The sequence below is a fragment of the Silene latifolia genome, chromosome 1 (assembly GCF_048544455.1).
Source record: "Silene latifolia isolate original U9 population chromosome 1, ASM4854445v1, whole genome shotgun sequence".
NCBI lineage: Eukaryota > Viridiplantae > Streptophyta > Magnoliopsida > Caryophyllales > Caryophyllaceae > Silene > Silene latifolia.
Window position 1 is genome coordinate 10978365 of NC_133526.1, and position 24121 is coordinate 11002485.

The following is a 24121-nucleotide window of genomic DNA, read 5'->3' on the forward strand; positions in this document are numbered from 1 at the left end:
AAACGACCTAACTCCACCGTGGGATGCTTTAAATGTGGTGATAAAACTCACCAAATTAAAGAATGTCCCAAGTGGGAAGAAATCAAATCAAAGGAAAGAAGAGAAAAAGTTAAAAAGGACTATAAACATAGAGTCGTGAGTGCTATTTGGGGAATGTCCGACTCCGAGGAAGATGAGGAACTCATCGAGGAGGAACTTGAGGCTAAAATGTGTCTTACAAATCATTTTAAAGAAAAAGTCTCAAAAACCTCACAAATTGAACACTTAAGATGCCTCATGGCTAATCCCGACAATTCCGACTCCGATTCCGACAACGAGGTAAATCATCTAAAGGCCAAGGCTAGAACTTACTCCAAAGAGAAAGTATGTAAGCTTCTTGATCAACTTCTTGATAAATGTCGGTCTCAAAATGATAAGCTTGATGTAATGCAAAATGAAATTGAGGAAATTGCTCAAGAGAACTTTAATCTGAAAAATGAACTAAAAGCAACAGATCGCACATCACCTCTGAGGCATATGATGAAGTTAAAAGAGTCAACAAGTTAAACAAACATTTGACTAAAGAACTAGAGCGTCTTAGGTCGACACCCACGGACGTCTCTGACCTTGAAAATGTCAACACTACCTTGGTGATTCAAGTTTCCTCACTAACCAAGGAACGTGATGATCTTTTGAAGGACAAATATGTTCTTGAAAATGAGATCTATGACCTTGTAGTTGAAGTTGTAGACTTAAGAGAAACAGTGTCTAAGACTGTTGCTTCTGACCATGATTTAGACGAGTCAAAAGAAAGGATTAAATGTTTGGCAAATGAAAACAAGTGTCTTAAGGGTGAGGTTGTGTGTCTCAAGAATGAAATAGAAGTCCTCCATGATAGGCTTACTTTCCTTCAAAAGGGTATGCCCGAATGTAGCACTTCTAGGTCTTCTCCTCATCATAGATCCGATGAAATCGTTGATCTAAACAAAAGACTTGACAAGATGACATCTAAATATGAAGAGTCCAAAGAAAGAATCATATATCTCGTGTCTAAACTCAATAACCACACCCATGACTTCATTGTTGAGAAAAGATTGTCCATAGAAAGTGTCAACAATGATGAACTCAAAAGAGAAAAGGAAAAGAATTTGCATCTCCTCTCACGTGTCAAAGACTTGACCAATAAACTTGTTAATGCTAAGAACATCACTGAAAAGTGGGAAGGAAGTCAAACCGTGTTAAATTTCCTCACGAATCAAACCGAGAAATGTGATAAAGTTGCTGGTTTGGGCTTCAAATGGAACGGTCAGACTGACTGTTGTATCCAGAAGCCTAAAACGGATTTTAGAGGAAGGAAATACGTGGGTCTTCCCGAATACATCATTTGTAATTATTGTGGTGACAATGGTCATGTTTTTAATGGATGTACAAAACGTTTTGATGACATTAACAAAAATACCGAAACAATAAAGCAAATGTGCATTAAGGAAGATACCACAAGACATGTTGATCACAAAAAGGGACCCAAATTCATTTGGGTTCCTAAACTCAAAAACTGATTTTGTGTAGGGCTTGGTGAGAGGCGGCCGCAATTGGTACTTGGATAGTGGATGCTCTCGTCACATGACGGGTGATAGAAGCCAATTCCTCTCACTTAAAGCATATGATGGTGGCACGGTAAGGTTTGGTGACAACAAGAAAGGTGAAGTAATTGGCATTGGAAAGGTCGGTAAGTCATCATTACTTTGTGTCGACAACGTGCGGCTTGTCAAAGGTTTGAAGCATAATCTCCTTAGTATCTCTCAACTTTGTGATAAGGGTAATTTTGTATAATTTAGTGCTAATTTGTGTCGAATATTTGATGCCACTACTAATGAACTAATTCTCGAAGGAAGACGGGTCAAAGACGTATACTTAACTAATTTGAACACTCTATCCGGTCACACCATGTCTTGCATGAGTGTAATGAACAATGATCCTTGGTTATGGCATAAAAGGTTTGGTCATGTTAGTACAAAAACTCTTAATACCCTTAAAAGACTTGACTTAGTTGAAGGTATTCTTAATATAAAGTTTGATTTTGATAAAGTATGTGATGAATGTGCTAGAGGTAAACATGTTAAAAGTTCCTTTAAATCCAAAAGAATTATGAGTACATCTCAACCTTTGCAACTTTTACATATCGACTTGTGTGGACCAATGAGAACTAGAAGTAGAGGTGGTAGTCGTTACGTGTGTGTCATTATTGATGATTACTCTAGGTTCGTTTGGGCACTCTTCCTAAGCTCTAAGGATGAGACATTTGATGAGTTTCTAATTTGGTTAAGAAAGATTCAAAATAAACTTGGTTTAAAACTTGTTTCAATGAGAACCGATCACGGAACCGAATTCGAAAACTCATCATTTGGTGCTTATTGTGATGACAATGGTGTAGACCATAACTTCTCGGCTCCTAGAACACCACAACAAAATGGTGTGGTTGAAAGGATGAATAGAACCCTTGAAGGAATGGCTAGAACAATGTTATTATCTAGTAAGTTGCCTAAGAACTTTTGGGCCGAAGCGGTAAATACCGCTTGCTACATTCATAATCGTGTCATGATAAGGAGTATATTAAATAAAACTCCCTATGAATCGCTACGTGGAAGAAAACCCAACATTTCATATTTTAGATGTTTTGGAAGCAAATGTTTTGTTCATAACAATGGTAAAAACAACTTGGGTAAGTTCGATCCACGTAGTGATGAAGGAGTATTTATTGGGTACTCCGATCATAGCAAGGCCTATAAAGTCTACAATAAACGAACCTTGTTAATTGAAGAAAGCATCCATGTCATTTTTGATGAATCTAGCGTGCTTGGACAGGTACAAACCGTGGATGATGATGATGATGATGAGGACGATGAGTTTGAGATTGGTCTTGTTAGAAAGGACTTTGTATTCGAGGATGAAGAAGCTCCCAAAGACTCAATTGCAAAGACACAGACTCACCTTCAAAGGAGATCAGCAACTCAGGGGGAACACGTAGCAACTCTGCTACTGTTTCTTCTCTGGAAGCAACAGACCCAACGACTGTTGCTTCCACCTCCAGAACTGAAGAAACCCAAAACAGTGAGGACGAAGATCTTTCCAGGCCAAAAGAAACAGTCACTGTGACTGATGCTGCTGAGGGGAAACAAGAAACCATTGTTCCAAAGAAGTGGAAACATCAAAGCTCTCATCCACTCACTAATCTCACAAGTGATCTCAACTCGGGAATTCGAACAAGATCATCCCTCAACAATCTTGCTCATCTCAACGAGTATTGTGCCCATAATGCCTTCCTTTCTCAAATTGAACCTTCAAATGTAACAGTCGCCTTGACTGATGCAGACTGGTTGCTTGCCATGCAATAAGAACTCAATCAATTCAAGAGAAACGAGGTATGACACTTAGTCCCTAGACCGCCTAATCGTACCGTCATTGGTACTAGGTGGGTCTTTCGCAATAAGCTTGATGACTCGGGAGAAATTGTAAGGAACAAGGCTAGACTAGTGGTGCAAGGTTATAACCAACAAGAGGGTATTGATTACGATGAAACCTATGCACCGGTAGCTAGACTTGAGGCCATACGATTGTTTATAGCTTTTGCGGCTCACAAAGGCATTAAACTCTTCCAAATGGATGTCAAAACCGCTTTCTTAAATGGATATTTGGAAGAAGATGTCTTTGTAGAGCAACCACCGGGTTTTGAGAACAATGACTTGCCTAACCATGTTTTCAAATTAGACAAAGCTATTTATGGTTTAAAACAAGCACCAAGGTGTTGGTATGATAGATTGTCTAAATTTCTTATTGAAAATGGTTTTAAAAGAGGCTCCGTTGACAAAACATTGTTCTTAAAGTCACAGTTAGACGAACTGTTGGTTGTACAAGTATATGTTGATGACATTATATTTGGTGCAACAAATGAACTCCTTTACTTATATTTTTCGGAACTAATGAAATCGGAGTTTGAAATGAGCATGATGGGTGAGTTAGGATTTTTCCTTGGGCTCCAAATTAAGCAATCAAAGGATGGAATCATGATCCATCAATAAAAGTACATTAAGGAAATGCTTAAGAAATTTGGGATGACTAATGGTAAGCCTCATGATACACCTATGGTAGCCGGGTCCAAATTGGACAAAGATGAACTCGGTAAGAATGTTAGTGATAAGGTGTATAGAGGTATGATAGGCTCACTTCTCTACTTGACCGCAAGTCATCCCGACATTCTCTTTAGTGTTTGTTTATGTGCTAGGTTCCAAGAAAATCCGAAAGAATCACATTTTAAAGCCGTTAAACGAATTCTTCGGTATTTGATTGGAACACAAAATCTTTACTTGTGGTATCCCTTATATTGTCCTTTTGATCTCATAGGCTTTTCGGATGCGGACTATGCGGGATGTACGGTTGATAGAAAGAGCACCTCCGGAATTGCAACACTCTTGGGTCCTTGTTTGATCTCTTGGGGCTCAAAGAAACAAAATACGGTAGCTCTTTCAACGGCCGAAAGTGAGTACGTTAGTGCCGCGCATTGTTGTTCTCAATTACTTTGGGTAAGACAACAACTCTTGGATTTTGGTATTATTTTTGACTCCGTGCCCATAATGTGTGATAATACGAGTGCAATAAATATTTCCAAAAATCCTATTCAACACTCTAAAACCAAACATATTGATATTCGTCACCATTTTATTCGTGATCATGTGGAGAAAGGACATGTTAAACTTATCTTTTGCAAGACCGAAAATCAAATTGCCGATATTTTTACTAAGCCACTTGCAAGAGAACATTTTGAGAAATTTAGACTAGAAATTGGGTTAATTAATTGCTTGTGATTTTTAGTGTGAGTTTTACAAATTTCCTTAATTGATTAAATTAAAATTGGATATATGTTATTAAGTGTTCTAAGTGCATTGACATCATGTTTAGACCAAAAATTGACACCATATTTGTGAGTCGGTAATCACTCAACCTCATATCTAAATTTACGTTTATTATATGCTACCTTGCGTTTTTATTTCGAGTGATTAAATGTGTTTAAGTTGGGCCAACTACCTCACCTCCCTCATTTATTGGGCCATTAACTACCTCAACCCACCATCTATCCCTATACCCGTCCAAACCTCCAAATCCACTTATCCTTTCATCTCCCAAATCCTACCTATTTACCTACCCTTAACCCACCATGGTAAAGACTTCATTCAACACACCTATACCCATGAAACCCACAAAGATGACCACACCACCTGTCACATCAAACCCACCGACATCAACAACTCCAAACATGCCTTCACCTAAAATCTCCTACGCCTTTCCTCCACAAACCTCAAACCCGATTCCCTCATCTAACCCAGATCCACCAAACCCACAACCATCTCCGATTCCCACTGTTTCATCATCACCAGACGACATCCCTATCTCCACCATGGTCGGACGTCGCACTCGAGGAGGTCGGAAGAAAAGCACTGTTGTCCCAACCTCTTCCTCTGAACCTGTTACAGTGAATGTTGATGATGTCGAAGAAGAAACTGAGTTTGATCTAAATGAGAATCCAACCAAGTCCGCCGAGTCTGAACCGATTCCGGCGAAGAAAAACAACAAAAGGAAAGAAAAAGCCTCTTCATCTCAATTAACCCCAATTTCTGAAAATGTCGAGCAGAGCAACATTGAAAACCCTATTGTTGATCCTCCAACTGATACTCCCAGTGAACCTCCCCAGAAAAAATCGAAACCCTTAAAGAAGAAACTTGTGTACCTCTCTCCCTCAGATCCGGTGTCCTTAACCTCTAAATGGGACTTGGCTATTGTTTGGGATCACCTTGAAAGCATAGACCTCCCTACCTCCATCTACAAAAATTGTGAGAGGTTGATGAATACCAAAGCTATCCATTCTCCTCGGGTTTACAACCAAACTTGGTTCGAGCCTCCTGCCTTTCACACTGTCCGTGACATGATATTGGCTCAAGGTTGGGAAAAATTGTTGGAAAAGCGTGAACCGGTCTTTGTGAGTGAGGTGATTCAGTTCTTTGCAACCGTCCGAGTTGATAAGTCGGGTGAATTTCTTACGGCTAAGGTGAACGGTAAGCCTCTTAAACTTTCTCAATCTGATTTCGCTACCGCCCTTGATATTCCAGTCGGAGGTTATGACAAACTCCCCACCGAAACATGGGTTGCTTTACCTTATGCCTTACCTCTTAATGTTGCTCAAACCGTGTGTCCCAAAGCTGTCTCTCCTGGTCCAGTGAGCAATACCCAAATACCCCCTCCTCTTCGAATCATTTTTAACATGCTTTGTCGGTCAATTTATCCCTCGGGTGATCGGGGAAAACTCACCATAGCCTCACAATATTTAATTTATCACATTGCAACTCACAAAAAGGTGAACTTAGTTGGGATAATGTTTAAGCGTTTTCATCTTATTTCGACCAAACTTCGTAGACCCTCTTCTAGCATGATTCACTTGTCCTATGGAATGTGGTTATCGGTTGTGCTCAAGGCACAAGGGGTTTTAGTGAGTACTAGCTTGGGTTCTTTGGATATGTGTGATGTTATGAGTGATGGTCAAATGGGGAAGATGCTTATCAAAGTTGAAAATGATGAATTAATCTCGGTAAAAATTAAGAAGGACCCGGAGGTTGGGTCATCTAGTCAAGTGAATATGGGTAATTTGCGAGAAGTTCTTAATGCCGTGGCTGAGTTGAGTGCTTGGCTTAAGGAAGATGCTCATAAAAAGGATTTGGCAATCTCGGCCCTTGCTTCTACAGTGGACCTCATCCGTGGTGAGGTGGATATCATTTCCACCCTCGTGTCAACAAAAGAAATTGGTGATGATGCTCATGTGGATGATGATCCTTTGGGTAGTGGCTCGGATGGTGAACAAGCTTCCTCCCCTTAGCCTATCCCTTTCCTCTCGGCCCCCTAACCTTTTACCCGTGCCTTTTCATTTTGTCCCACCTTGGTTGTGCCCTTCTAAGACATTATTCTCTTTACTTGTTATTTTGACATTTGGTGGTGTATTTTAAACTTTATTTAGCGATGGTGAACTATGGTTAACTTATGTTTAATCCATATGTTTATGTTGACCTTGTTACCTTGTCACGATTACATATGTCTTTTTGTGTTTTCTTGTGAAATATCTGCACTCTAATGCTTTTGACATCCCTATCCGTTTGATGATGTCAAGAGGGGGAAAAGGTAAACTCATGCTCTTAATCTCATTGCATTTTGATTAACTAATGTCTATGTCTAACCTTCTTAGTTTGAATCTTGTTTTGGGGCAATGTAAAAATTGTCATGGTAGTTTGATTCTAGCTCTTGCCTTAGGTAAGGTAATATTGTCCCTTCTCTCATTTGATCTTGCTTATCTAAAATCTTGAATCAAGGTGCTTACATTGCTTATACATTCGTTTAGGGCTTGTCATCATCAAAGGGGGAATTTGTTGGGTTCCTTATGTTGATGATAACATGCCCATTTGATTTGTTCCATCTTAGTTTACCTTTTCAGGATTAATGATGTAATCAAGCATGGATTAAGAAGTGTTGAAGTTGTTAACCATCCCTTTGTATTGAGTCTTAGTGTCATCTAATGTACAAGCGAGAAAGTAGAGTATCTTAGAGTAATAGAAACAGTCTAGACGACTGTTGCTTTCATTAGTAAACAGCTGCTTGGATTGTTGCCACAACTCGTAAAACTTGAAGTTCCTTTTTATCTTTCAAAATGCTCTCACGTGACTCTTATTTTTCAAAGATAAAATTCAGATTTTTATTAAGGAGGTGGTCTTCAATAAAGAAGTGGTTTGAATTATTATTATTTTCAAAATGTTTCCTCTTTATGCAAATTCAACCCTTTGGTTCTTTAAGAAAACAAAGAATGCTTTTTGCCATTTTGGTGTTAACTTGTCATCATGTGACTTGTCTTTTCTCTCTTTGTTTTCTGAAATTGCATGAGCTTTTAAGGATATCTTTCAAACACTCTTTCTCTATTCTTGCCTTTGCAAAAGAGCCCCTTTTGGTGCAAGTTTTGGGTGGTTGCAAATGCCCTTCACATGTGTGGTCTTTGACCCTTCAAAACCCTAGCAACCCCTTCACTCACCTCCTCTATATAAACCGTGCCTCTCCTTCATAAAACCCTAAGACTTCTTTCTGAAATTATTTTCAAGTTTGCAAATTTGTTTTTCAAAGCTTTAAAACCGTGTCACATTTGCAAAACCTTTAAAGAGTCTTCAAGTTGTTACAGTCGTGGCTACTGTTACTTTATAATACTAAACTCTCTTGCTTAAGAATTGTTGATCTTGTAAAAGTTGTCTATCTCTATTCTTTGTTAAGAATGTGTTAGTGGAAACTTGATCCTATAACATTCTAAGTGTGTTAGTAGAGTTTAGGACGGAGTAGTCTTTAACTCTTGGCAACCGGAGTAGGTTGCGAGTTAGCTTGTCATAAGAACGGAGTAGTTCTTGTACTAGCTTTACAACCGGAGTAGGTTGGTGTCTTTTATTGTAAGGGTCTTTTAGTTGTCGGAGTAGATCACTAAAAGAAAGCAATAAAAAGGTAGATTGGACGTAGGCACTTGAGTTTCTTGCCGAACCAATTCAAAAATCTCGTGTTCAATTGTTTACTTTATTTCCGCTGCAATTTACTTTGTTTGTTTGTCTTGCTTTGCTTAACCTTAGAAGTAACAGCTCATCATACTGTCACATTTGGTCTGCAGTCGTATTTCACAAACTGAGACAAATAGCTACAGTCAGAACGATTGTTACTTTCATACTTCAGCAAACATTCATCGTGATACTTGTTTAGTCTTTCAATATTATTCAAAGTATCTCCTCATCTCTTTTGTCCTCGTAACTCACTTTAATTCAATAAAGTTGAAGTTATAAAATTTTAAAATAGTACCTAATTCACCCCCTCCCCCTCTTAGGTACTTGAATCCATAAACTCAACACATATCATGAGAGCCGGGACTGGGACTGGGACTGATGAACCAATTGTGGCGATCAGAATCTCTCAGCACCTTCTGTAAAGGCCATATTCGATGATAATTTCATATTCAGTTTTGCCACATATTATCATCTGCTTCAGTTATTGTCCCAACGTATTATCAACACTATTATTGTTAGAATAAGTTGAAGGTTACTCGTTAGTATCGACCAAGTCCATTGAGGAGTTAGTAGTTTTGCCAGTAACAAATACTCAGCTAGTTTTAGACACCAACAGTGCAGCAGAGTTGATTGGCCATTCAAAACGCCAACATACTGCAAACAGTGAACATTTTAACCTAGTTGTTGAGTTATTTTGTACGTGAGATCGTGGTACCGAGATTCGATAATTATTGAATAAATCATCCAATACTTTTGAGCGATTTTCTTTGCTAAACCACATATGTATGAATTGGCATTCTCATTGTAGACTTTGACTACATTATTTTCCAATCGTTATGGTACTTCTGGACCATAAACTAATTTCACATGTTTAATTAGCAAGAAGCTCATTCAAATCTAAATTCCAATATGCTCAAACTTCAGGTTGAGACATCAAGTAAACTCTACAAGAGTTTAAGTATTCCATTTTGGAAATAATCACGAACTCAACCGGGAGGAGCCACACACACCTCTTTTGGTATCGGTTGTCAAGGGGTTGGCTGGCTATTCTAGGAACAATTATGGTGTACATCATCTTTGAGCTTAAAAAATAAACATACAACGTAAGCACATAGCCTACGGCTCAAAGAAGTACAGTCCGCACTCGACTAACTCGGTCGAGTAACGTATGTCACTCGGTCGAGTTCCCCATATACTCGGCCGAGTATTTGACTCTCCAGAATGGTCAGACATTCTGCCTTCAACTTACTCGGTCGAGTACCTAATTAAAGGTTTTAGACAAAAGGAAGATATTGATTTTTTCAATACTTATTATCCGGTTGCTAAAATTTCTTCTATTTGGACTCTGATTGCGGTTGCAGCTGTTCATAATCTTTTTATTCGTCAAATTGATGTAAAAACTGCATTTTTAAATGGGGATTTAGATGAGGAAATTTACATGGAACAACCCGAAGGTTTTGTGCAACCTGGCTTGGAAAATAAAGTATGTAAACTAACAAGATCTTCATATGGGTTAAAACAAGCTCCGAAACAATGGCACAAAAAAATTGATGATTGTGTTTTAGCTAATGGTTTTTATGCTAATGAGAGTGATAAGTCTGTGCATTATAATAGAGTTTTTAATGATAGTGTGATAATCTGTTTATATGTGGAACATCTTCTCATTTTTTGTACTAACATGACAATTATAGTAGATACTAAGAAAATGTTTTGTAAACATTTTGACATGAAAGATATGGGAGAAGCTAGTGTAATTCTTGGTATGAAAATTCATAAGTGTTCTAATGGAATTTTTCTCGATCAATCTCACTGTGTAGAAAAAATGTTAAAAAAATTTAATTACATTGATTGTAAGCTAAGAAATTCTCCTTTTGATTCTCATATTCAATTATATCCTACCATGAATGATTATGATGTGATAAATCAGAAAGAATACTCTAGAATTATTGGTAGTTTGAGATATGCCGCTGACACTACTAGACTTGATATTAGTTATGCCGTTGGTGTGTTAAGTCGTTTTACTAGTAGACCGTGTCATGAACATTGGTTTGCAATTGAACGGTTAATGAGTTATTTGAAGAAAACTATTAACTATGGTATTATGTATAAAAGGCACCCTCATATACTTGAAGGTTATACTGACGCTGATTGGAATTCTTAAGCCGGAGACACTATGTCTACCAGTGGCTTTGTGTTTTTGATAGATGGTGGTGCAGTGAGTTGGCGTTCAAAAAAGCAAACAATTATATCTCATTCTACTATGGAGGCAGAGTTGATAGCTTTGTCAAATGCTAGTGATGAAGCAAATTGGTTGCGTAATTTATTACATGATATTCCTATGTGGGATAGACCAGTGCCTCCTATTTTACTTCATTGTGACAGTACTGCTGTGGCTATTGGCAGAGTACATAGTTTGTACTATAATGGTAAATCCCGATCTTTTACACGGATGCATAATGGTATTGTGAGAGGACATTTGTCTAATGGCGCTATAAATGTTAGCCATGTACGATCAGAAGAGAATATAGCTGATCAATTGACTAAAGCTATAGCTAGAGAGAAAATATGGAAAGCATCGAGGGGGATGGGACTTTTGCCCAAAGATGAGTTTAGTCATGTATGAGGATACCCTACAAAGGGAAAAACGAATAATATGGTGACGGGTGACATGCCTGTGTATATATTTTATATAATGATGATTATTATTTCTTATGTCCCTCCCTATGGTGCAGGCATGTATACTTGTGGTGTTGATAAGGTTGAGCAAAGTGCTTTTTTATATGAGAAATTGATTAATATTATTTTGGCTTTGCTCTTAATGACCCATAGCTCGTGTGGGAATGCTTAACCACGAGTGCATTCTTGATGGGTCACCTATATGAGTGTTGGAGTGAGGCCGCTTCTATGAGAATGGGGGCACATTCTCTAAATACACTCATGAAAACCGGGATTGTGCACATGACCATAATGTGCGAACCTTTGAAGCTTGGAACACCGAAGGTATTATGTGTGTGAGGTTCCTAACGTGCCTATGAGTAGTCAAATTTTGAAGTCGGTGCCACTTTGACTCTAGTACGTGGTGAACCAAAACACAAGTAGAGGTTTAAAGGCGGAGCCACCTTTATGATGCATGATATTGTGACGTTTGTGTGCCAATTTTTTGTTAAAATAAGTGGGGGAATGTTATATATTTTATCAAAAAATTAAGAATTTAAAAATATATACTTGTCATTTGTCTTTATTGTGGTCAAAACTTTTTATTTATTTAAACATTTTTTTTATGGAGAAAAACCGCTGTTTTAAATCAGCATTGATTTGCATCCTCATAATTGTAATTATAAACTTAATAACACTAATTTATGAGTTTTAATACGTTACATATAGACATGCTTTATGGGTAACAATTGGTCAATGTTGTTTAATGCTTTCAAATCAAATTGTTACTAATTTAAATGAGTTAGCCGTTTTGTGTTTTCAATTTTAAATGCTACTATATTTTAATTTTTGATTTGGGCATTATACCTACCCACTCATCGTGTATTATATATAAGCCAGTATGTTGATCAGTTTTACATATATGAAATATACGAGCTTGATTATAAAAATATAATTATAACATTCTCCCAAATTCTTTACAAATTGTCAGGTGTTCCTTGTGTGTATGAGCTTCTCCTCTCTTATATGCAAATAAAAGGGTAATCTATAAGAGGGTAATCTATAATAGTTGGGGTTTTATCCTGGGGACGACACGCTATTAACTTCCTGCAATATTTGGAGGGCGTGAATCGTCTTGAGGAGAGCTGATTCATTACGCGACTCTCCAACAAATTTCCAGGTGGTTTTATAATGTACTCGGCCGAGTCACCCCAACTCGGTCGAGCCCTTTCTAGCTCGGTCGGGTATCTCGACTCCAGGGACTTTTCAGAATGTCCTCTTCGACATACTCGGTTGAGTGCCCAGAGGCACTCGGTCGAGTCTCACCAACTCGGTCGAGTTGCCCCAACTCGGCCGAATCCCCACCTACGCATACTATACGTATAACATGCCTTTAACTTTTAAATTACAGCGGAAGCGATTCGATTTTTTTGCATACTATACGAGATTTGTGATCTATCTCGTATTCCATTCGGTCGAGTTAACCCGACAAGACTCGATAATCTCCTGATCGGTGACCCTAAGACCGCAATTGTACATATTTTTACTATGGAATGAGAACTACATTTTTTCCCTTCGACTAGGTTTTTGTTCCAATGGGTTTTTGCTATCAAGGTTTTTATCGGGCCGGGTTAGGGTCAGAATACGGGTCGCGCCTTTTTATTTTCTTATTTTTTCTAATAAAAAATAATAATTTATCAATATTATTTTTTATTTTGTATTAATATTTTAATCATATTTATTACTTTGGGATTATAAATTAAAATAAATACTGTACAATGATTTTATTAAAAAAATAATATTGATAAATTATTTTTCATTAAAAAAATTTAGAAAATAAAAAGGCGCGAAAATATTCTCGGCCCGTGTTCTGACCCTAACTCGACCCGAAACCCGTCCGTTGACAACTCGCACTCTGATCTGACCCGTATAACCCGAACCCAATCCACCAACCCGTTTGACCCGATGAATAACATAGTGAATGACGTAAAACGCTAAACACAACTCCTCATTCATGTACGTGTTTTACTCAATCATGGACGTACATGACCATAATACCCTTTATATTTTACTGAATTCATTTTAATACCATTACACACTCTCTTCTTCATTTATTTTTATAGTACTCTTAACTAAGTGCATCCAACAACCACCCGTCCGCCACCATCCACCACCCTCACCGCCGCCTCCCTTGCGCCACCGGCCATCAATCGAACTCACGGATCCGCTACCAATTCATCGTGACTCTTGAAATTTTTTCCGAAATTGAAAATGTATCCGGTATCTATCATTTTTGCAGGAAATTCCTCACACTCATCCGAAGTCCGGAAATAAAAATAAAGAAATAATAAAAATTTCTAAAATAAATACAAAACATTTGTAAAAAATAAAAAATTGAAAATTGAAAATATTGTGCGTGAAACATGCAGAGTAACTACCAACATGTGCTAACTATTGAAAGTAACATGCGATTTCAGCGTAAGTACTAAGTAGCGATTTGGTGGTATTATGTTCATGCACAACGATTGTGAATTGAGTTGGTTTCGCGGGTTGTACCACGAGTTTAATTACATGATCGATACAAACCCTAATTTAATTAGTCCTGATTTAATTAGTGTAAACAAACCCTAATATAGTTAATAAAATTAAGAATTAGAATTGTTACCTGATTGATACGAGAATTAACATTCATAATTGTGTAATTTGACGGAGTAATTTTGTTGATTTGATTAATTTTGTGAGGGAGAGAATTAGGGAAAATTAGAGAGAGAAGTAGAGAGAATTAGGTAAAGGGCATAGTATGGAAAAATAATGAAAAAAAGTATATGAAAGAGCAAAATCCGTCCATGAATGAGCAACTACGATTCAAAAAACCCTAACTCTCCCACCACCACCTGCACCGGCGCCGCCCACTTACGCCGCCCTCTGCTGTCACTTTCCCCTTGTTTCTTGGGTAAGTTTTTTCTGGGGTTTGTTAATTTACAAACTAATTCAATTTTTCTTTTGTGATTATTCAATCTATATTGTATTTTGGATGCTTGTATTGTATTTTTTTTGTCATTGTTTATTCTTTTGAATGTTATATATGCAAATATGCTTGTCTTTGTTAATTGGGTTTGTGATTGTTAATTGTTTTGATTTTTATATATGCAAACATGGTGTAATTTGGTGTCAACCTATTAGGAAATTGTATAAATGCTAGTTTTTTTCTGAATTTGCGTATCTGTCTTCCACCTCCCTGCGTAGTTTGAGTTTAATTTTGTAGTTGATGTCGAGCTGGTTTTGTGATGGATGATGTGTGGATTTTGATAGGCGAGATCTCTAGGCAAAATGATGATTTTGCTTAGCTGTTTGTTGTGTTCTTGGTTACTAAGGTTGCCATTATTAATTTTAGTATTTCAAAGAAGAATTTAGAAACATGCAATGATGCCTTATTTTAAACCAGGTATGGCTTTTAAAGGCGGTGGAAAGCTGGACACAATAACAAATCCGTGGGATGAATTGGACGAAAGTGTGAAATTGTACATTGAGAACACAATTTCGTCAAATGGGCAGCTAACTGTCTCTTACGTTTATTAAAGTTGGGGCAAAAACAAACTAATATTCCAACGTCTTTGTGTGATCATATTATGGGGAAGTACATGGTTACCGATCAGTGTTTGGATTTCTATTCATTTTCTATGAATAAATTGATCATGAATGTCACGCTAGAAGACGTTCTATTTTTGACACAGTTACCCATTGATGGGATGCCTGTTTTCTCGGCTAATACCCGCGACGAGGGAGCATTTTTTCGAATATTTAGGATTTCAGCAAAGACCCTTACTCTAGTTAGACGGAGAGAGATTGCATGTGGTTCTTTACCCTTGAAGGCTAAGAAGATACATGCTGTGTTATTGATTATTATTATGTGTGTGATAGTACTATCGAGGGATGGACATTTATGTCGTCCCATATATGTTCAATTCATTGAGCATCTCGAGAAAGTGAATAACTATGCTTGGGGGTTGTATTACTTTCTTTCCTATATCATGGGATGAAGCGATATAGCAATGGAAATAAGAAGAACTGTGACGGCAATATCTGGGTTCTGTTGGTAAGTTCCTTTAATGACATATTTTGACGAGTTTTTTTTTTCCTTTTTTTTAAGGGTTATTTGATGGGAATAATCTAAATTATTACCCTCCTCATAATAATCATAGCTAAACTTATTTGAGAATAAACCCAATTATTGTTACTATATTCCTAAAATAGTCTAAGTGACTTGCTACCTGATTAGCTGGTCTTTTCTTATTTTCTTTGTAAATACAAGATTTTTTTTTTTTTTTTTTTAACTCCAGTAAATATAAGATCAATCACATATCGTCTTGTTGATCTTGTTGATGGAAGAGACGATATGTGATTGATCTTATATTTACTGAAGTAAAAAAAAAAATCTTGTATTTACAAAGAAAACTTAGACTATTTTAGGAATATAGTAACAATAATTGAGTTTATTCTCAGATAAGTTTAGCTAGGATTATTATGAGAAGGAGGGTAATAATTTAGATTATTCCCATCAAATAACCCTTAAAAAAACGGAAAAAAAGATATTGCCGTCACAGTTCTTTTTATTTCCATTGCTATATATAGGAAAGAAAGTAGTACAGCCCCTAGCATAGTTATTCACTTTCTCGAGATGCTCAATGAATTGAACATATATGGGACGACATAAATGCCCATCCCTCGATAGTACTATCACACACATAATAATAATCAACAACACAGCATGTATTTACCACATGCAATCTCTCTCCGTCTAACTAGAGTAAGGGTCTTTGCTGAAATCCTAAATATTCGAAAAAATGCTCCCTCGTCGCGGGTATTAGCCGAGAAAACAGGCATCCCATCAATGGGTAACTGTGTCAAAAATAGAACGTCTTCTAGCGTGACATTCATGATCAATTTATTCATAGAAAATGAATAGAAATCCAAACGCTGATCGGTAACCATGTACTTCCCCATAAGATGATCACACAAAGACGTTGGAATATTAGTTTGTTTTTGCCCCAACTTTAATAAACGTAAGAGACAGCTAGCTGCCCATTTGACGAAATTGTGTCCTTCAGACAGCAAAATCGAGGAAATGGTAATATTGTTGGGTGATGAAGATGGTCATAATCTTATCTAATCCTCATTATCTAATTGCTCAATATCGAGAAGTTATTCAGAATCGATGGTCATATTGTTGGGTAAAAAATAGGGTTTCGATTTCAGCTCCATTTCCAAATTGATTCCCGTTATTTCTGCAGTTTTGCTCAGTTTAAGGCTACAATTATTGATGATTCCCCATAGCTTCTTCTATAATTAATCGTTCCATCTGGGCACTAACTTAAAAGAGGCTATGGATGCCGGTTATAACTTGCTAGAGCCCAGGTATTAATTTCATTTGCTGATTTCCTGTTTTTTAATTTACTGATTTGTTGTGATTTGATTTCCTTCTTTGCCCACTAATAGAACCTCTTAAAAAACTTGCTTGTGAAATCATATGCTTTACCGTATTAATAGTATTGATCTTAGTTGTAATGGATATGATTGCTTTTGCAAGGGAGACATCACTGACTTGACTGTAAGCTCAATTGCATTTGCAGGAGAGATATCAATATTACGGGGGCATACTGGAGCTTACTGCAATTGCTTTTGCAAGGGAGACATCACTTTTTGCATTGTAGTATGGTTTATGTTTTGCTTCTTTACTGTACTAAATTCTATATGGTGTTGTAGTGGTTCGGGATATTGTTCCGAAGATGAACTGTACGAAGATACTTGAAAGAAAATATGAGGTTGCTAAATCACTATCAGAGGAGCTCCAAAAGGTAATTACTTTAGGTACTCCATAGCAGCACGTTTATCTGATTGTTTCCTTTTTCAATGAATCTGAAAACTTGCATTTGTTAATTCAAAACTAATTTTTGGTTCTCGCAATTTTCATTATCAATAATTTTAAAGTCCGAAACCGCCTTTGTGTTGTTAATTCAACATCACATAGAGTAAGACTCTCTAAATTAGACTCCTTAACCCGCTAAAAATTCCTTTGACCCAAAGATTTCGGAACTCTTATAGCATTAGCGTGAGATTGTTCCGGTAGTAGTTTTCTCTAATATAGTTTTTGCAACATCGATTTACTGTTTTATAGGATTTGAGCTAACGGTCTTCTTTACTGCGGTCAAAACTATATTCAGAGCGGAACTTTATTACAAGTCTTTGACGAACTTTATGCAAGATACTTCCAAGAATACGGATGAATTTTTCTTGCGCTTGATCATTTAGTCAATGCCACAAGTTTAGGCCACACATTCTACTTTGAGGAAGCGACGGATACATCTATATTTCCGCATTTATTGGTGAGATCAAATCATCTCAGCCAGATAATTTGTACTATGCATTGTTCGTCGTCTTTTAATCGCTATAGTGGCATATTTGATTCCTTCAATAAGAATGTTCTCTAAGTGGCTCTTCAATTCCACAACATTAATTTTTGGAGAAATGTCTATCCAACCTATGTAGCGCTTCCTCACCTACGACAAACATGGGGCCGAATCATTGCCAATGCTTCAGTTGAGAACTGGTTCCCTACAAGCGAATGAGCTTGTATTCAGTAAGTGTGTTTTTCTTAACATTAAGATGAAGCTTCTTTATTTTACGTTATTTCTCTTATACTCCGTAGAATGATAATATTGAAATTGTTTACTCACTTCTTAATAATTACGCAGCAAAGTCGGCTTTGGTGAACTTTTATGAAACATTGAGACTTGAGGTGAAAGATGTGGGGATAACAATTGCAACTCATGGTTGGGGGAATTGTCAAAGGCAAGTTAATGATCGACAATGGAGCTGAAATGCAATGGAAAGAAGAGAGAGAGAGATGTGAGTAGTTGTGGATCCAAGAATATGTAACATGATTCGGTTAATGTACTCGACATATTGTACGTCCATAAGAAGCTCTGGCAGGCTAATGGAAACTGGTTACAGCCTTGGGAATTTAGTGCTTGATATAGCTTGTGTTTGATCAGAGAGGCATTTACACACTTGCACAAAGGACGAGTTTCGTCTTGTTTCCGTCAAGAGCTGTTTTATTCAGTAAAAACAGAAGTAAAAGTTTTCATCTCTCTTAATATTGGACTGCATGTGCAGTTTGTATCAGGGGACGCAGTCAGTTGAGGTCTAAACTCTCTATTTTTTTTTTTATTAGATAAGGTCTAAACTCTATATGAGTAAAGGTTATGCTTATGAGTTATAACTGTAAATATACTTTCCTACAGATTTTTTCAAACTTAAGTAGAAGCTTCACGTCACTGATATTGATTGTACGTTTGTATAGCACCTGATTTATATGACAAGTTTTTTAAAGGAGCAAGCATTGCATTTTTCTTACCTTGATTTGGAGCTCATATGCAATCCTAAATTTAGGAGCGCTAGAAAGTTCATATTCTTTTACACAAATTCTCATTATAGACGGACACTATCCGTTTATACGTATAGACGGATACCATTTTCCCTCACAAAATACCCATTTGCCATAAAGTGGGAAGCACATGGGAGTGCCCCACCTTGTCCCCCTACCCATTTTATTAGAGGTCTTTATCCGTCTGTTCGTGTAACACTACGGATTTTCTTTGGTGACTACTCGACCGAGTAGAACCTACTCGGTCGAGTAGTGCTGAGATTGTGTGTTGTTTTGGTTCTGCCGAGGAACACTCGGCCGAGTAAAGTGAACACTCGACCGAGTATGGGACACTCGGCCGAGTATACACTTACTCGACCGAGTGTCCGGTTTGGCGGAGTGTTATTTCGACGGTTTGATTTGGGAATGTTTAGGGTATTTTATATTTCCGCGTCAGTTTCTAAAACATCATTCCAACCCTAATCATTCTACGATCTCTCCCTAATCACTCCCTAATTATCCTCATATCTCGTTGTGTGTGCAAATCGTCGTGATCCTTGCGTGTAGTCTCTTATTCTACTGTTGGTAAGTTTCATTCCCTTGTCATTTGTATTCTTTTGGGGTTACTGTATATATGAATTGGGGAAAATGGGATTGTGCAATGTGTAATTGTATTATGTGATTATTGTTGTAGGTGACGATGTGATATTTGTTATGCATTTGTATGGTTGATTGCAGCATAGCGGATTGCAAAAAGGTAGGGTTTCCCTACTCGGTTCTTCACAATTGATTTGAGATTGTGCTTGTTGTAATTGTTGTTCTCTGCTGATCATCGGAGTATGGAGATTGTTGTGACGATGTTGGTATGAGCGGATTGAGATGGCTGTGATGTCATGTGATTGTGATTGTGGTGGAGTCACTTGCGGGAGTGGCTTCACACCCTAGTTCGCCCTCCGTGGAACCCGCCACGGGAGGGGATGTGCACATTAAGGGACAGGGATTGTTAGTCGCTCGTTGATGAGCCGGACTAGGTGGGGATGGGCTGCGGTCACCCATCGGCGGCGGGGATTACCCGTTGCGATGGGTAATCTGGCGGGCTACACACTTCGGTGTGTAGTCGATTCTTGTGTGAGATCGATGATCACTGGTTGTATTGTTGTTGTCTTACATTGATTGAGTAGTACTGACCCCGTGTTGTTGTTTTGTAAAACCTGCGGTGATCCATTCGGGGATGGTGAGCAGATGGTGACAGGTAATGCAGATGTTTAGCTATGGGACAGTCATGGGGAGTCACCACGTCAAGTCTAGCTTCCGTTGTTATGAGTTTAGATGTCTTGGATTGCATTTGTATTGAGACCTTGTACGTTTATTTTGAGTTGGTCTGAGATAATGTAATCTTTAACTTTTATACTTTAATAAATGTTGTTTGGAATTTGTAACTTTGATATACTAACCTCGGGAAACCGAGATGGTAACAGCCTTTCATGCTAGGGTAGTCCTTGGTAAGGTACCTTGGTATGAGGGGGTGTTACAAAGTGGTATCAGAGCCGACGATTCCGGCACCTAAAACGAATGAACCCAATGAACTTAGGGAGTCTAAATAAAATGAACCCGGGGAGAGTTGTTTGGAGCTACCGCAAAGACTTGGGAGACGTCCCGAAGTCGCATTAAGGCCCTTACGATCTCAAGCCGGTCACATGAGGGGGAAATTGTTTTATGTTGAGTCATGTATGTTGATACCTATAGTTTGAATCTTGTGCATGGTTGGATAAAATGATGAAAGAAGTGGAATGTGATGGTTGTTGAAAGATGTATCGAGGTTTACTTGTTGTTAAACTTTGAGCAATGAATATGTGGACATGTTAAGTGTTGAAACATGGTAAAATATGAAGGGTGAAGTGTGAATTCGTACTTGATTGATATTGAGCATGAAGAATGTGATCATGTTACCTGTTTAATGCAATGTTGAGCATGAAGTATGGTAGGGGTACATGTGCATATGAACATAATGATGTCAATGCTTGATTGTTGGTAGAAGCATGTGATTAGGGTCATACGTCTACATATGTGAATGTCGTGTTTAATTCTAATGTGATTATGATGAAATTTCACCTATGTACTGGTTTTTAGAAGTATTGAGTTGTTATTGTTTGCTTTATGCATGTTTAAGTTGTTTTGTTAAGAAATTTTGATTTGTATACAAACCGATTTTGGAAGAGTTGTCTTAAAACTGTCATAAGTCGAGTTCTAGAAATGATATTGCTGTGATTCCAATTGGAGGTGATAGCTTGTCCTCTTACGATTCTAACGATAGGTCACACGCCCAAATTGACCAAGTAATGAGTGAGATATGACTGTTTTACGAAAACTGGACGGTGCTGAGAACTGCGCCGATACTCGACCGAGTAGTCCCTACTCGGCCGAGTGTCTTTTATACTCGACCGAGTATTCCATATTCGGCCGAGTAATATCTCTGTGATAATACTGTTTAGCGTCTGGAGTCCTGAACTCGGCCGAGTAGTCTCATACTCGACCGAGTAAGGTCTACTCGGCCGAGTATTCCCAATACTCGACCGAGTAATCCTTCTGCGACAATTGAGTTTGCTTCTGGAGTCGAAAACTCGACCGAGTACCTTGTACTCGACCTAGTATGTTATGTATTCGACCGAGTACCTCGTTGGGCGGCCACTTTGAGTCGGTGGCTATGTTCTTACTTTTGTTTTGAGTCGGTGGCTATGTTTTTACTTTTGATTTGAGCCGGTGGCTATGTTTTTCATTGTTTTGAGTCGTAGGGTATATACACATGTATGTTTTGAGTCTTAACGCCTTCTTTTATATGTGAGATGGTCTTGATACGTAAGTTACCAAATCCTATGATAGGGAGGATGCCGGCGTATGAAGGATAGGTGTTAGATATAAATGACGTGAGTTATATGTGGTTGTGAGGGATAGTGGAATAAGAAAAGAGTAGATTGATGAGCTAACCAAGACAAGGAGCATGTTTTGTGAGATACGATGAGTGATGTAGCCGTGGTTTGAGTAATATAAAAGTAAGTGCGTATGGGCAAGGGTGATGTACGTGTAAAGAAACGTGAGAATGAAAGATTGAGATGAGGGATACGAATAGTGGCGTATTGGGAGGTGTAAGGATTTATGGAGGGAGACGGTTTGGATTGAGTTGCTTAAGGTTATATGTGATAAAAGGTCGCTATAGAGAGATAGAAACGAATAGTGTATAGTGAGGTCAAGTTATGTCGCGATGTGGATTTGTAGATAGTGGCTAAGTTTGGGAATTTGGAATATCAAGAGGTGAGCTTAGTATGTAATTCCTTGGGAAATTAACGGTATGAGGTAAATTTTTGGTTTCCTAGAGATACGAAAGGGAGATACGACTAATGGAAGAGTAACCATTAGTGTGTAGACTTGATGCGACAAGGGTGAGTGAGAAGCCAAATGAGAGAGGATAAATGATAAGAAGAATGATAAGATATTGATATGAATTAAGGGAATTAGAGTTGTAGAGCTATGGAAAAATAAACAAATTAGTAAAGAGTTAGGTAGGATGAGAAAGGAGATGAATTATTAATTGGTATTATTGAGTAAAAAGGGGGAAATAAGGATGGAAGTAAGTTGAGTGAACGTTGACCGGGGTTAAGGAGCATGAAGGTAGGAAATTATGGAAATGTACGATAGCCTCACTAGAGGGTGTGAGTTAATGGTTATATAAGAGAACAGGACGACATGTTAGCCGTGAGTTTTGAGGTATAGGTTAGGGGGTGTGACGAGTGAATTGAAGGATGAGAGTTGTTTAAGTAAGAGAGCCTAAGATATATGCATGGCGACTGTTCAGATTATAAGTGGTTATCTTTGACATGTGGTGGTGATGAAGATAATGAGAGGTATAGCTAAGGATCTAGTATTAGTGAGTTACGAGGACGTAACATTTATCTTAAGAGGAGTAGGATGCGATAAAAGAGATTTTGACCGGTTGTGCATATGGTAGTATAATTGGAAGTAGAGTGTTGGTGTAGTATAAAGGTTATGGTAGTATAATTGGAAGTAGAGTGTTGGTGTAGTATAAAGGTCGGATATTTGTTTTAATCAAAGGTCATGACCGTGCTTGTAGTAGTTCGATGTTTAGCAATGAGAGAATATTTCAACAGTGTTGACAGTTGAATGATAATGATTGTGAGTCTAATAGTTTTGACAGTTGGAAGATGATGTTTATGTGTTTGAGTAAACTTCGAGGACGAAGTTCGTTTTAAGGATGATAGAATGTAACATTCCGTTTTGATGATTGATCTTCTTTTGTGGATTGAGTGCTATTGAGTGTTATGGAAGTAATACAAGGTTGGCAACATTATTTTGGGTAATGTTATGGGTCAGTATTGAGAGCCTATGCTATAGTTGAGACGATATCGTGAGCCATGTTGTGGAAGGAAGAGTAGTTTGTGGAGTTGGTGTTGTGGAAGGAAGAGTAGTTTGTGGAGTTGGTGTTAAGTGTCCATGTTTTATAGGTTGGGTTAGAACTTCGCGGTCGTGTTTCGTTTTGTTTGTTGTTTTGCTTTGACTCGGGATAATGATTTTTGTGGTGACTTGTATAGTTCCTTGGTGTTGTTATATGTGGTTGGTATAGTCTTGTGGCGTAGTGTTGTGCTTTGTTTTATAGTAGAGTGTGAACTTCGGGACGAAGTTCTTTTTAAGGGGGGAAGATTGTAACACTACGGATTTTCTTTGGTGACTACTCGACCGAGTAGAACCTACTCGGTCGAGTAGTGCTGAGATTGTGTGTTGTTTTGGTTCTGCCGAGGAACACTCGGCCGAGTAAAGTGAACACTCGACCGAGTATGGGACACTCGGCCGAGTATACACTTACTCGACCGAGTGTCCGGTTTGGCGGAGTGTTATTTCGACGGTTTGATTTGGGAATGTTTAGGGTATTTTATATTTCCGCGTCAGTTTCTAAAACATCATTCCAACCCTAATCATTCTACGATCTCTCCCTAATCACTCCCTAATTATCCTCATATCTCGTTGTGTGTGCAAATCGTCGTGATCCTTGCGTGTAGTCTCTTATTCTACTGTTGGTAAGTTTCATTCCCTTGTCATTTGTATTCTTTTGGGGTTACTGTATATATGAATTGGGGAAAATGGGATTGTGCAATGTGTAATTGTATTATGTGATTATTGTTGTAGGTGACGATGTGATATTTGTTATGCATTTGTATGGTTGATTGCAAGATAGCGATTGCGAAAAGGTAGGGTTTCCCTACTCGCCTTGTCAATTGATTTGAGATTGTGCTTGTTGTAATTGTTGTTATCTGCACGATCATCGGAGTATGGAGATTGTTGTGACGATGTTGGTGTGAGGGGATTGAGATGGCCGTGATGTCATGTGATTGTGATTGTGGTGGAGTCACTTGCGGGGGTGGCTTCACAC

At 38.0% G+C, this 24121-nt stretch overlaps 2 long non-coding RNA genes across 2 annotated transcripts in view; one reads left to right on the forward strand and one right to left on the reverse strand.

Moving 5' to 3' along the window:
• Positions 1-24121, reverse strand: part of LOC141598464 (uncharacterized) — a 162048-nt gene that overhangs the window by 118239 nt on the left and 19688 nt on the right. The gene's annotated exons all lie outside the window — the stretch shown is intronic.
• On the forward strand, positions 17354-18671 carry LOC141650247 (uncharacterized). The gene is made up of 2 exons (XR_012546339.1): positions 17354-17895; positions 18011-18671. It is a non-coding gene; the product is annotated as an uncharacterized LOC141650247 (long non-coding RNA).